Source organism: Homarus americanus, unplaced genomic scaffold, assembly GCF_018991925.1.
Source record: "Homarus americanus isolate GMGI-L3 unplaced genomic scaffold, GMGI_Hamer_2.0 scaffold22250, whole genome shotgun sequence".
Taxonomy (NCBI): domain Eukaryota; kingdom Metazoa; phylum Arthropoda; class Malacostraca; order Decapoda; family Nephropidae; genus Homarus; species Homarus americanus.
In genome coordinates, this window is record NW_024741189.1 from 9,015,376 (window position 1) to 9,030,271 (window position 14,896).

The window sequence follows — 14,896 nt, forward strand, 5'->3', positions numbered from 1 at the left end:
TACTTCAGTTCATGGTTACTGCATAACATCACGGTACTTATTTGTGACTTTCAAGAAACACTTTCTGTGCAAACTCAAGGCAATGGTACTTGTTATTGACAATTTGCATGGTGCAACACTGTAGGAATTCTTCCTGAATTGTTAATTGTACTCTAGAAAATCAACCAACTTTAAAGAGAACCATAGATATTTCATTATTGAGAGTCTTGCTCCCCAAAAAATAATTGGTACATTTACGAGACTGTCCTCGGTACTCAACAAGTATTCACCGTCTTTAATTGCAATGACGTAAAACGGTTATCACTACAATGTACTCTGTTGTACTCACAATTGGGGGTCCTTACATGTATTTTCAACAACAATTTTCAAAGATTGCATTTTTTAGATGTCCATATCAACACAGAGTCCTCAACCCATCAATGCAATTGCTGAAATTATACATGTATTAGATCTCAATATAATAAAACACACTTACTGACCATGCCTGTCAGTCTACACTGCTTGAAAACTAAAGCCCTTAGCATTAAAATTACAAACTAGTAGAAATAATACAAAAATACAATATACTCTTGAACTGAGTAACACAACTGCGTTATACAAATATTTTCAATTGTCAACACTGACGTCATCTGGAGAACTAAAATACTCCTTTATTGAAACCAAAACAAATACATCAAAATATATGTCACAATTTCAAATAACATCGATACATAACCTTAGTACAATATGGCCTTCCTGGGTGACACTCCAGAAAATGAACACTTCCTACAACACTCTTTATCACGGCATATGTTCACTGCTCCCTCATTGTCTGTAAATATCAACAAAGTATTAACTTCGGAGTGATTATAATTGCTAAGTAGCCAGTGTAGAGAGGCAATCAAAAAAATATTACTCTTTGGTATACAGCAGCATTTCTGAGATTTCTACAAAAATAAGTGCAAAAAAATGCAAGTTAGGTATCTGACTCCTTGTTTCTCAGGATAATTTTTCAATACTCTGAACATTTCCTGTTTCTACACTTTACTGTACACTTTTTACTTAAACAGATTTCTAATTTCTTTGAGGTAATTGTTCTAACCTAACCTCAAGTAAAGCACTTATCGTGAACTGTTTTCAATTCTCCGCCAAACCACAGAAAACTAATTTGCACAGAATAATTACATACTGTACTGTACACTGAAAAATTAATGGAACAAAAAATTATTAGCAATGAAATTTTAATAGTTACAGTGAAATGGTTAGGTAGTACCTGTACAGAGAAATGGTTAATAAAAAATCAATTTAAAAATGCCCACGGCATCACATTTATTCTCCCAATCCTGATACCATGTAATTCATCCGACTGCTGCCACTAATGTAAGGCGCGTGGGGGTTCTTCAACCTTAAGTTTTCCCCTTGCTCTACTTCAGTATACTTCTGACTTAGTTCTTTTCAATTGTTCTTTTCTACATACTTCAGTTCATCACATTACATAACCTCAGCGTTCTTGGTAGCATGGCATGGGTCTAGGGCACATGGGTATTGTAATTCTGGTATCGGTCACTTGACGAAATAACGGTGAATTATCAGGAAAATGAATACCTGATATACCTCCTAAGAAAAGGTTTATTAATATGCAATCAAAGTAGGGAAAAGATATCGTTAATATACAACTCCAAGGTGCACCGTTTGGCTTAACTCAACTGCAATTTACTCAGATATTTTACTCATACATAATAATTACTTCCATTGGTGTTACATTACATTACAGTTACCAGGACCACTTCCTTGGCTTTTACTCACTCCTTACATATAGATTGGCTACGATGTTCCCGGCTTCACTCATATGCCATCCAATGGGTACTTGTCTTCTCCCACATTACTGGTGAAACATTTCAATATAGTTACCAGGATCAACTTCTGTATTTTACCTACAGTTACAACCCAATTAGACACTGTACTTCTACACCTCTGCAGTACATGGCATTACAGTACATTACCAGATGAACTCATCTGATACCTTCACACTGTTATTAGTACATATGAGATGCACTCACAACACACAACACATTATTACTGAAACCACCAACTTATACATAGGTTCACTTGAACCAACATGGGATAATTATCAAAGTTAATTATCCCCAAACATATACAACAGAGCCACTGTGGACTATAACTCCAGGGCGTCCTTGGCATAACACTGGCGCCTAACAACTGGATTTGATCATTGTTGTGGTCGGGTTATCTTAATAATGCGGTTGACAGTCTGGGGTCTAAGGCCCACGAGGCGGATTTACGTTTAATCATGTCGAATCAACGCCATCGCCCACTACCGCTTAATCAGATAGGTAGCCACCGACTGGCAGCTCTGTGGGTAAATTAAATAATCCACCACTGTACCTGATGAACAACGGAGAGGGAAGCGTCACGGGAAAAGCATGACTCAAACATAAAGAAATCTTTTCGCCCGCAACGTTAGACGACATTTACTTATATTACTTCACACTGGGTGAATGACATTTTAATTGTTACAACATGAACACTGGGATAATCTACCACATTGACTAAATCAAACTGAATGGCTATATCGCGTGAACACCTGCTACATACCTGGAGGAACAACGTGAGAGGGAGCGGACGGGAAGCTCCTCTTCCCGCCTCTTGCTTCTAGAGAGCATCGTAGTTACAGATGTGGGCTATCTCACGAATGACAAAAATTGCTAAACAAAACCAACTGTTACAGACATTCAAAGATGACCTCGAAGGATGTGCTCATGAATTACTAAAAGTTGATTTTACACAAACTAATGCAGGATTGAGCTACAGAGAAAGTGGAATAAAATGTATGGATAACTGTGTTCATAAGATGGACTTCATTGGGAGGGATCCCAGGCAAACATGGAGGAAAATATGTTTTCTGAGGATAGCTAACCAGCTACCCATCTTACCTTTTTGTGTATTGTTTAATATAATAAGAATCAACAGAGTTAAAACAGACCAACAGCCACGACCATGACAGTGTAGGCTGGGTGTGACGTGTTGCTACTAGGTTATAACACTAAATCATTTAAGGTTTTTGACGTCGAGTCTCTGGCAGAAATTGATCACGAAAGGAATGAGGAGGCAGGGGGTAGTGTGATACGACGAGGAAACATCAGACAAGTGCTGCTGCTACTTTTATTCGCCGGGTCGTAGTCCACCTGCCAAAGATTGAGGGATGATAAGCAGGATATTTTGAGCCCTTTGCAGGTAGGTTATGATGCAAGAAAAACAATGTGGCTGGAGTTAGCATCAATCTTGCTATTCCGGAGGTATATATGAATTATTGAATAAGCTTTTACTTTTGTCAAAAATATCGTAGCAGGGATTTCCACCAAGCTGCTTAATTAAATTTGGTTTCATTATTATATGAGTTATGACCCGTCTTCTAGTGTACCATTTTCATGTGATTTAATTCTGATATCTTTGATGGGTTGAGGTAGGAAAATAACACACCACAATTCATTTATATATATATACACAAATCGCAGGTATTATTTCTACTAACACTCACCTATGTGCCAGTATACCAAAATATAGCAGTGGCATTTTTTTGTTATATTCTGTTATATATGGAATTTAATGTGGCTTTTATTTGATGGTGTATTGGTACTGGTAGAGTATATGTGGTTATACTCATGTTCTGCAATTGGTTATACTCCCATCCCCTTCCTCCCTCCTCCTCCCTCCCTCCCCCTCCTCCCTCCTCCCTCCTCCCTCCCTCCCTTTCTCCACCTCCTCCCTTCCTGCATCTCCTCCCTTCTCTCTCAATTCCCTCCTCCCTCCCTACTTTCTCCTCCCTCCCTACTTTTCTCCTCCAATTCTCCCTCCTTCCTTTACAGGCAAATGTAGTACCCATATTCAAAAGGAGATAGAGCATCGAAGTGTCAAATTACTGGCTGATCAGTTTGATGTCATTAGTGGGGAAATTTCTGAATCAATTATCGCAAGATAGCATCCGATCGCATCTAGAGAAAAGTAAAATTAATCTACGACTCTCAACATGGGCTTACAGCGGTAAATCTTGGTTCAACAAATCTGCTAATGCTTTTTTAGGAAAGTCTTCGAGGTAGGATAATGACGAAAATTACGATGTGATTTACTTTAGACTTTTAGCAAAAGCATTTGACAGAGTACTGCATTAGAGGCTTCTGAGAAAATTAAGGCTCATGTATCGAGGGGAAAGTTTTAAATTGATAAAATCATGGCTCACTGATAGAACGAGAGGGTCAGCGAGATGGTAAGTAACTGGAGTGGGGCTTATAACCAGTGTTCCCTCAGGGTCAGCACTTCAGGCCCACTCTTGTTCATAATCTACATAAACGATTTAGATATTTCGATCAGTGTTAAGGCAAGTTTAAGTGGATTTATTCTCAAAATAGGGCGGCAATTATCCAGGGCAGGATGCAAATGCATCAGAGGAGGATCTAAATAAACTGCAGGGATGGTCTGAAAATGGCAATGAAATTCAACACCAGCAAGTGCAGCGACTTACTATTAAAGAACAAACATTTATAATGTATGCTGAAGCTTTTAACAACATCAACCTAGAGAAGTCGACGGTGAAAGAGACCTATAGGGTACTTGTAAGCCCGACCTACTGCCTAGAAAATAGTGCGTTAATGTTCGAAATAAGGCAAACAGAGCATTGGGTTTTATATCTAGAAGTGTAAGTAATAAGAGTGCAGAGGTTCATTGCAACTATATCTTGTGCCAGTCAGGCTTAACCTCGATTATGCGATTCAGTTCTGGTGCCTTAATATAGAATGGATATAAATTCACTAGAGTCGGCAGCGAAGAATGACAAAAATGGGATTCTGGGGGATTTAGAAACCTTCCATATCAGGATAGGTTAAAGAACTAACTTGCATTCTCTGAAAGAGACGAAGAGTGTGGGAGATAGATAGAAGTATTTAAGTGGTGAAAGGAATCAATAAAGGGGATATAGATAAAGTTCTTATATTATTCGAGCAGGATAGGACTCGGAGCAATGGATTCAAGTTGATAAGTTTAGTGGGGTTTAGGAGGGAGATAGAAGAAACTGGTTCGTCAAATAGGTGGTGGACGAGGAACAGTTTAGCAACTTTGTAGTAAGTGCGGGGAAATCTGGAAAGTTCAAAAGGGAGGCTAGATAGATTCATGGATGATAGAGGAGAGTGGTAGTAACTCGACAGGAGCTGCCATGCACAGGCCAACCTGGCCTATTGCAGACTCCCTTATTTTCTTATGTTCAAGGCACTCCTCCTCCCCGTCCTTCCTCCCACTCCTCCACTCCCTCCCTCTTTCCTCCACCTCCCTCTCCCCGTCCTTCCTCCCTCCCTCCCTCTCCCTCGTCCTTCCTCTCCTCCCCTGTCCTCCCTCCCCACCTCCATCCCTCCTCCTCTCTCCTCCCTTATCCCTTCTACTCTTTCGTCCCTCCTTCTCCTCCTTTCTCCTCCTCCTTTCTCCTCCCCCATCCTCCATCCTCCTTCCTCCCTCCCTTCCCTCAACCCTCCTCCCTCCCCCTTCCCTTCCCTCATCCTGCACTTCCTCTTTCTCCCCACCCCTCCTACCTGCACCTCTTCTCCTCCCCCCATCTCTCTCCCCCTTCTTCCCTTTCTCCGTCTCCCTCACCCCTCCTTCTCCCGTCTCCCCTCACCCCTCTCCCTCACCCTCTCCCCCACCCTTCCCCTTCTCCTCACCCCCTTCTTCTTCTCCCTCTCCCCATTCTTCCCTCTCCTCCCTTCCTTCTTTCTTCTTCTTCTCCCTCATCTCTTCCTCCCCTCCCCATTCTTCCCCTCCTCCCCCTCCTCCCCCTCCTTCTTCCCTCTCCCCTCCCTCCCTGGCCCTCCTCCTCCCTTCCTTCCCTCTTCTCCCTCCTCCTTTCTCCCCCTTCCCTCCCTCCCCTTCCCCTCCCCTTCTCCTCTCCCTCCCCCCTCTCCCTCCTGGCTTCTTCCTCCTCCCTTCCCCTCCTCCTCCTCCCCTTCCCCCTCCACCTCCTCCTCCTCCTCCTTCCTCCTCCTCCTCCTCTCCTCCCTCCCCTCCTCCTCCCTCCTCCTCCTTCCCCGTCCTCCTCCTTCCTCCTCCTCCTTCCTCCTTCTCCTCCTTCCTCCTCCCCTGCCTTAGTATGTGTCGTCAGGGTTTGATATTTCAAATAATTCACACAAATTGAACTACGTTGGATCCTCGCTAACAAAGACTTATTACACCCTACTTTGTTTTTGGAGTATCTGAGGGGGACATGGAGAAGGAAGAGGAGGAGGAGAGGAAGAGGGGTAGGAAGAGGACTAAGATAGAGGAAGAAAAGGAGGAGGATGAGGGAATAATATTCTCAATGAGTAGAAAGAGGAGGAGGAAAAATAAAATATAAGAGGAAAGACATTATGACATTGGATGAGGGGAGGGGAGGGGAGGAAATACAACAACAGCAACAAACATTTGGTCCTGGATGAGGGGAGATAGGTAAGGGACGGAGGCTAGGGGACATTTTTTTTTTTTTTTTTTTTTTGTAGGCCCACAGGACCTGCAGCCTGTTGGTTTTGAGGGAAGGAAGGACTGGATTCGCGAGGGGGGAGACCTAAGGGCGGCAGAGGAGGGGAAGGAAAAGTGGATGAAGGATGAGGGGACGGTTGCAAGATTGTTGGAGAAGCTGAGGGAGTGGACAGAGGGGCGTGGCTTGACTTTGAGTATTAGGTTAGGACTTTTGGAACTCTTGAGGGAAAGGAGCAACTAGGCTGCAACATGTATTGAAGATAGCTGAGTGAGCGCTAATCATAGTAGTATTACATCTTTGACCTCTCACTCTGACCTCTTATGCTGACCCCTCACACTTGACTCCTTATGTTTGACTCCTCACACTTCTGACCTTTTATGCTTGACCCCTCACTTGACCTCTTATGTTTGACCTCACCTTGACCTCACAGCACTTGGACTCCTATGTTTGACCCTCTACTCTTGGACTTCTTTGCGTTTGACTTCACTCTTGACCTCTTATGTTTGACCTCACTCTGGATTCTTATGTTTGACCTCGTTATGATTCCTCATGTTTTAACCCTCACCTTGACCTCTTCTTATGTTTGACCCTCGCACTTGACCTCTATGCTTGACCCTCACTGTTGACCTCTCTATGCTTGACCTTATGCTTTGACCTCACTCCTTGATTCTCCAACACCACAACTGTGTCTCTAATCTTCCCATTAAATACTACAGCATTCCCATCTCTCCCATCAATTTGTCCTAACCGTTCCCCATTACAAGTGTCCAAGGTCACCAATATTACCAAGGTATTGTGGTGACTGATCGCTATATACGCCGTTTAATGAGCTCTTTACGTTCATAAACATTTGTGTAGTTTTAATTAATTTCATGAATTAAATTCCTTACATTTCGTCTATTGATTTGAATTTGGTGAGGAGTATTAATGTTTGGTGGATATATTGTTTGGTGAGGGATATATTGTTTGGCGAGGAATACTTTGTTTTAAGGGAAATGTATTGTTTGGTGATGTAGATATTGTTTGGTGAGGGATATATATCATTTATGAGAAAGAAAATTATATTGTTTGTGAGGAATATATTGTTTGGTGAGGAATATTTTGTTTGGTGAGGAAATATATTGTTTGGCGAGGAATATTTTGTTTGGTGAGAGATATATTGTTTGGTGAGGATATATTGTTTGGTGAGGGATATATCGTTTGGCGAGAAATAAATGGGTATTGTTTGGTGAGGAATATATTGTTTTGGTGAGGACTATATTGTTTGGTGAGTAATATATTGTTTGGTGAGGAATATATTGTTTTAAGAGGATATATATTATTTGGTGAGGGATATATCATTTGTCGAGAACATAATTATATTGTTTGGTGAGGAATATATACCATAATTAATAATAGGATTATAGCTATAAATTATTTTTTAGAGGAATATCTGTGCCTGCCTGCCTGCAATATATATTTTTTTTTTCTTATGTGTATTCTGTTTGCACTTTAATTTATCCGGAAATGGAAATTATGTTTTTAGACAGATAGAATAATATTAAGGTTTCCTAGTGTCGAGTAATAATTGTAGTGTAGTGTTGTGTTGTGCAGTGTCGAATAGTGTAATTGTATTGCACAAAGTCGGCAGCATAATATCTTAGTGAATTATATAATGGTGGTGGCATCCTTCTTTTTAGCCGTGATGGTTCCTGCAGAATAAATCTTTCGTAAATTGAGAGTTCTTTAAATGTCTTCTAAAGAAAAAGGAAAATCCTGAAGCATTTAATTTGACAGATGGTGTCTTTCTCTCTCTCTCTCCAGTGACAGTCTTCTTATTGTATCCCTCTCCAGTTTCCTCATTTTCCTCCCTCAACTTCTCTCCAATATCCTCATCTGTTCTCTCTCTCTCTCCAGGTTCCTCCCCACCCTCCACATTCAGCCACCCCTCTTTTTCGCCTTCTTCTCATTCTCTCAGTCTGTTCCCCATTTCATTTCTCTTTGTCTTTTCTTTCCTTTGTCTCCCCTCATCCCCTTACTTCTTGCCTCACTTTCATTTTCCTTTCTTCTTGTTTTCCTCCCTCCTCTCACATATAGGATTGTTCTCTCTTCCCCTTTCACATTCTCTTTCTTTTTTCTCTCATCCTCCCTCTCCACTTCCCCTTCCCTCTCTCTTCATCCCTCCCTCCCCAATTCCCCCTTCGCTCTTTCCCTCGCTCTTCCCCCCCTGCCTTATTTCTCGTCTCCTCCCTCTCTACCCTCTACCCCTCAACCTCCCCCTCTTCCCATTCACTCCTATTCCTCTCAATTCTACTCCCTTCCTCCGTCCCTTCACTCTCTCTCCTCACTCACTAACCTAACACTAATTTTCCTGTTCCACTATTCTCACTCCCTTCTTCCTTTATTTCCTTTTTTCCATCCCCCTCCTCCTTCTCCCTCTCCTCCCCAGCAGACGGACAGGACACTGTGGCACTAATGATGGTGGAGAGGAGGAAGAGGAGCAGGAGGAGGAGGAGGAAGAGGAAGGAGCATGGTAAGAGTTCTTTTGTCCCCCTCCGAACCCTCTGCCAAGTTATTGTTGATGTGAAGCAGGGGGGGAGAAAGGAGATGGGAGAGGGAAACATGGAGAAAGGAGGGAGAGAGAGAGAGGGAGAGAGAGTAGACAAAGGCTTAGAGAGAGAAAGTTTGGGAGAAGACATGGGTGTGAGGAGGGGGGGTTCAGGTAGGAGAGAGAGAGAGAGAGAGAGAGGAGAGAGAGAGAGAGAGAATAAATACCACATATTTTCTTTTATGAATCTATTAAAAGTATTTGGTTTGATTTCCCCACCATCTCGCCTCTATATCAACATAGGTCTTATATATTGAAAAATCACCGGCTTAATGTGGAGATGGTAAGAATTCAAGCCCAGTTTCTAAATATTTGTAGGACTGTAAATTTTTATAATTTTGTATAAGAAAATATTTACTCAGAGTTAACTCCAGAGATGGTTTACGCTTAAGTGTTTTTGAGTGAATCAGCGCCTCAGTAGTAAATAAATAAAAGAACACGCGAATAAACATCTAAATAAATCCAATAAAAGTAATATATATAATTGGTACTATTGTTCACTTTTATATTTTCTGGGCCAATAAACTGTTTTAATATCCGCATCGCTATAATGTGTTCTTTTATATCAACAAAACTAGTTAGGTTTTTTATTATTAAATGTACAAAATTTGGAAGCCGTCCAGGAAGAAGATGTTACAGGTAAGTAGGCCTTTGAGAGACGATCGACAAGGAGTGAGCATCAAGATACACTGTACTTCTCTCTAACTTTTGATGTGATAGTTAACGTCATTTAGGGACGAAATTCAATTTTATAGAATTTCAATGAACTATAGGACTTTTTTTCTGTGTTTGTGTACGTCCGTACATGAAATACTTTGTGTCGCGCGGTTCGTGCATTTTCTTACAAAAGTATCTGTACATGCGTCTGTATACTTTCGTCAATTAACAATTTTGGATCTTTTGACAAATCTCTTTCTTCATGTGCAGATGCATTCATACGACGCGTTCTTGATCTTAATCCGCATTCAGCACACTCAATATTAATACGGCTCCCCAACATACAGTACTAACACATTATGTACTGGTATATAATTGTATTTTCACATCTATAGATACAAATACACATGGAAGGATATAAACACACACACACACACACACACACAGACACACACACACACACACACACACACACACACACAGACACACACACACACACACACACACACACACACACACACTTATGGAGAGTGAGAGAGCGTGTAGCCCAACGACAACCTGACACCAAAGCTTAATAAGTGTGGGTCTGTTACCTTCCATTGGCTTAACACTCAACCGCTATACTGAAATAAGATTCAAATAATATATCATCTAGTTCTGGTGCTGAGGGACACCCATCAAATCTTCTTGGTTTAGTATCCTACTCAGGTAGGTAGGTCATTTTGATTAACTTGGCATGGAGGGTGTATGGAGGGTGTCATATCACATTCAACTTATGTTACCCTAACTTTATATTGTGCCAGGATAGTCTATGTAATCTTAGTAACGAAAGAGGAGAAACATCCTAATTTAATCCCAGAACATTAATTTTGTGACGAGGGTGAACTCTGGGAATCCTAGGCGCTTGAAGGTGTAATATCCTCCTTAATCCTACAACAGTGGAAACCCCGAGAGTCTCTTTGAGACAGGGGAGGGATCACGTCCTGCCAGTGATCCTGCAGCTGGGGGAGGGGGCGACCTGTAGGGCGTTGTCTTGAGCTGAGGGAAACTGATAGCCTGTTGGGACCCCTGCATGATCCTTCCAGAAGGGTCCTGAGGTAGGATCCAGAGGTAGGCGGTGAAGGATCCCAGAATCCACAGTGATATGGAGGTCGAAGGTAATGATTATTTAGTATCAATCAACGATAGATTCGAGGAATTATCTATCTATCTATCTATCTATCTATTCATCTATCTATCTATCGGATTAATACTACACCACACACCCAGAGTCCACCATGACTCTAGAGAACTCATCAGACCCAACAACAATGACACATTACCCAGGTGGTTTAGGGACCTCAGTCCTCTTCTCCTTTTCTATTTCCTTTATCTCACCAGCAAGAGTTTCCCACGTCGAGGGCGTCGCTAGTGCACTTCTGCCACCACAACTCAGATTAGTCCTTCCAGAGGCTCACCCACTCAGAGCACGGCGCCATTGATGGGTTTATTGGGTGCAGGAAGGGAGGGGGTTGCAGGAGAGAGAGAGAGAGAGAGGGAAGAAATGGAGGGAGGGGAATCAGGAGGGGAGAGCATGAGGGAGGGACATACAAGGAGGAGATGCTAGAGGGAGGGACACAGGGAAGCAGGATCCTAGGAGGAGGAATACAGGGGGATATAAGGGAAGGAGGGCAGGAGGGACGGATATAGCACGGGAGGAGATGTTAGAGGGAGGGCAGGAGGAGATGCTAGAGGGAGGGACGCAGAGGAGGCAGAGGGAGGAATGAGGATCTAGGGGTGTGAGGAGGAGGTGACTTGAGTGAATGATAAAATGATTACGAGAAAGAAGGAGGGAGGGAGGGAGGGAGGAGGGAACCTGGAAGGAGGGAGGAGGAAGGGAAACTGGGAAGGAGGGAGGGTAACTGGGAAGGAGACTGGGGAGGGAAGGAGACTATAAGGATGTATGGAAGGAGACTGGAAGGGAGCGACAGAAGGAAACTAGGAAGGAAAGAAGGAAGGAAAGAGACTGAAGGGAGGGGTTGTTGGGAGGGAGAGGTAGAAATAAGAGGGGAAAGAGGTGAAAAATCGAAATAAATAACGTACGCGAGGGAGAGAAAGGAAAGAGGGTGAGAGAAAGAAAGAAGAGAGAGAAAAGGGACAGCAACATCGATATAGTGGAAGTGGAAAGTAGGATGAAAAAACTACAGACAGACAAAATTAAAAGACAATGACAAAAATGACAGACAAAAATTACAGACAGACAGACAGTCAATAGGCAAACAGACAGACAGACAAAATAAAAGACAGACAGATAAAAATAAATGACACACACAACAGAAACACAGACAAAAAAGACAGCAGACATACACTGTCAACACCCCGACAACCAGGAAGACAGACGGTCCCAGATACGAAAAACAAGGACGAGTCACTGTGCATATATTTACCTCTCAGTATAAAACCTTTTTTCTATTAGTGCGTGAGTGCGTGAGGAGTGGAGTGAATCAGTGAGTGAGTGAGTCAATCAATCAGTCAGTCAATCATTCAGTGAGTCACCTGATGAGTCAAACAGTCATGGTGAGTCAATTAGTGAGTCATTCAGTGAGTGAGTGAGTGAGTGAGTCAGTCAGTCCTACAGCGAATCAATGAGTCAGTACAACTAGCGTATAGAGCTATTGACGGAGTTAAAAAATATAACGTAAAGCAGGTGAGAACGGAGAAGAAAACGCGGGTAAATAATGTGTTGCTATTAACTAAATTGAATTTGAGTCGTGGAGTTTAAATTCTGGTTGTTTTGTTGTTTTAACCTTAATTCTTTTTTAGTCCGACTTTGATTTTGATTTCAGTCCAATTTGGGATCTGAGTTTGTGTTTGAGTAATATTCTTGGTTTGTTTTTGAGTGTGATAATGGAGGCGTGGGGAGGTGATTGGGAGTATGAGGATTTGGAGGCGTGAGACATTGGTGCGTTGGGGGGGTGATGGTATGGGTGTTTGGAGGCAGGGGGTATCAGGAGGCGTGTATCAGGAGGCGTGGAGAATGAGGAGGCGTGGGAGTAGGCATGTTTGGGGATTAGGCATAGGGATGACGAGGCGGAGATGGAGATTGGTAGATTAATGGCTTGCAATAATAATAATAATAATAATAATATGGGATACGGGTAGTTGTGGTTGGGGTGGGAAGGCGATGTGGGTGGTAGGTTGGGTGGTAGAGAGGGCGGCAATATGGACGGTGGGATTGATAGAGAGGGTGGTACTGTAGTTTGCATGGTGGAAAGGGTGGCAGAGAGAGCATTTTGGATGATGAGATGGGTGGCAAAGAGGGTGGTAAGTTAGGCCGCAGGTTGGGCAAAGAAGCTGGGTGAGCGGCAAGGTGAAAAGATTGTTGTCACGGTGGCTGGTGATGTAAACATAAACTTATAAATGGTGGCACTGATGGGGTAGAGAATATAACATAGAGAACACTAGTTGAAATTAACGCTACTTGAATACAATGACAAAGTCAAGGCACGTGACACAACTTTAGCTAACCTTACTTCAGACTCACGGCACTTAAAACCTAGCACCAGATAAACGTAACATAAGATAAAGTTAACACAGATTAAAAGCAGTGGAAAGTTGAAGTTCTATCATTCTAAAATAGATTAATTAATATAAACACTCTGTGAAGCTAACACTATACCCAGCACGACTTTATATTAACACTGTAAATCTGACACCAATTGAAGCCAAAATAGGTCTTTACAGAGTAGTAAACATCGCACATCTTCGACTCCTGTATAAGATAAGACGATCAATTTGTAATCTGTCGGGTGATAATTAGTATTCAGCGAGGGTGAGTGCCTTTAGGTGCCAGACGTCACTCGCTAGATGGTGGGTCGTGAATCAACCTTAATCGATAGTGAGCGTTGGTGGTGACCTTGAATTATTGATCCTGACCCCCAAAAGGTGAGTGCCAGTGACCTTAAATTGACCTAATGTTTAAAAAAGAATTAAAGAGAAGAGGAGGGAATGAACAGAGAAGCAGAGAAGGAGAGAGAAGAATAGAAAGGGAGATAAGAGATGAGAAGAAAAGAGAGGAAGAGATAGAGGAAAATAGAGTAGGATATAGAGAAGAAGAAAGGAAGAGGCGGAGGAAAAGAGAATAGGAGGAGGAGAGACGGCTGAGAGGCAAGGTTAGAGAGTGCAGACGGGGAGGAGCACAAGGGGGTCGTCGCCAGGAGGTGGTCAGTAATGCATTTTTCCTGCCTCATGTTAACCAGCTGCCGGAGGGGAGGCGGGGTATGCTCGACCAGCCGGTGTTTGTGGAGGTAGGAGGAGTGAGATACAAGAAACACACGAACAGACAGAAATACCACCAGACAGAGCAGTAGAGCAGATGCCAAGAGACAGAGTAGTAGACAGATGCTAAGAGACAGAGTAGTAGACAGATGCCGACAGATAAGGACAGTTGCCAACAGACAGCAGTAGACATATGCCAAGAGACAGAGCAGTAGACATATGCCAAGAGACAGAGCAGTAGATACAGAAAACATACCACCAGACAGATCAATAGGGCAAGAGACCAGCCCGGGCCATCAACTGTAAACTATAATAATTTGTATGTTTAATCCATGTTCCTTCTCCTTTTAGTAATGAAAGCTTTTGTTAAACGACCCACCCACCCCATGTCTTTGTATGTATTAAGTCATTTTCATGTGTATTTTCAGCCTTCGGGCTGCAGAACTTTTCCATAAACCGTTAATTATTATTATTATTATTATTATTACGAACAGGCAGGTCCAGTAGACAGACAGACAAAATACCATCAGACAGAACATTTGGCAGACAGACAAACATCAAGAGACAGAGAAACAGCAAAATAAAGAGAAAGGATAAAGCTAAAGAGATAAACAGACAGACACACAGCTGCCAGTAGAAGCCAAGAATTTTAAGGGCAGGAGGTAGCTAGTGGGTGTGGCTTCCGTTGACACACACACACACGGGATGACAACGCTTCTGCGTGTACCCTCCCCCCACCCACACACACACACAGGTATATAGGAAACCTCCATTTCACTGACCTCGATCTACGGGATATAGAAGTCCGTTAGATGGGGAGTATCACATATCACGGACTTCCTCTATAGTGTCTGCTAGATAGAGGATCAGGTACAGTAACTCAAAAAGTATCTGCCAGG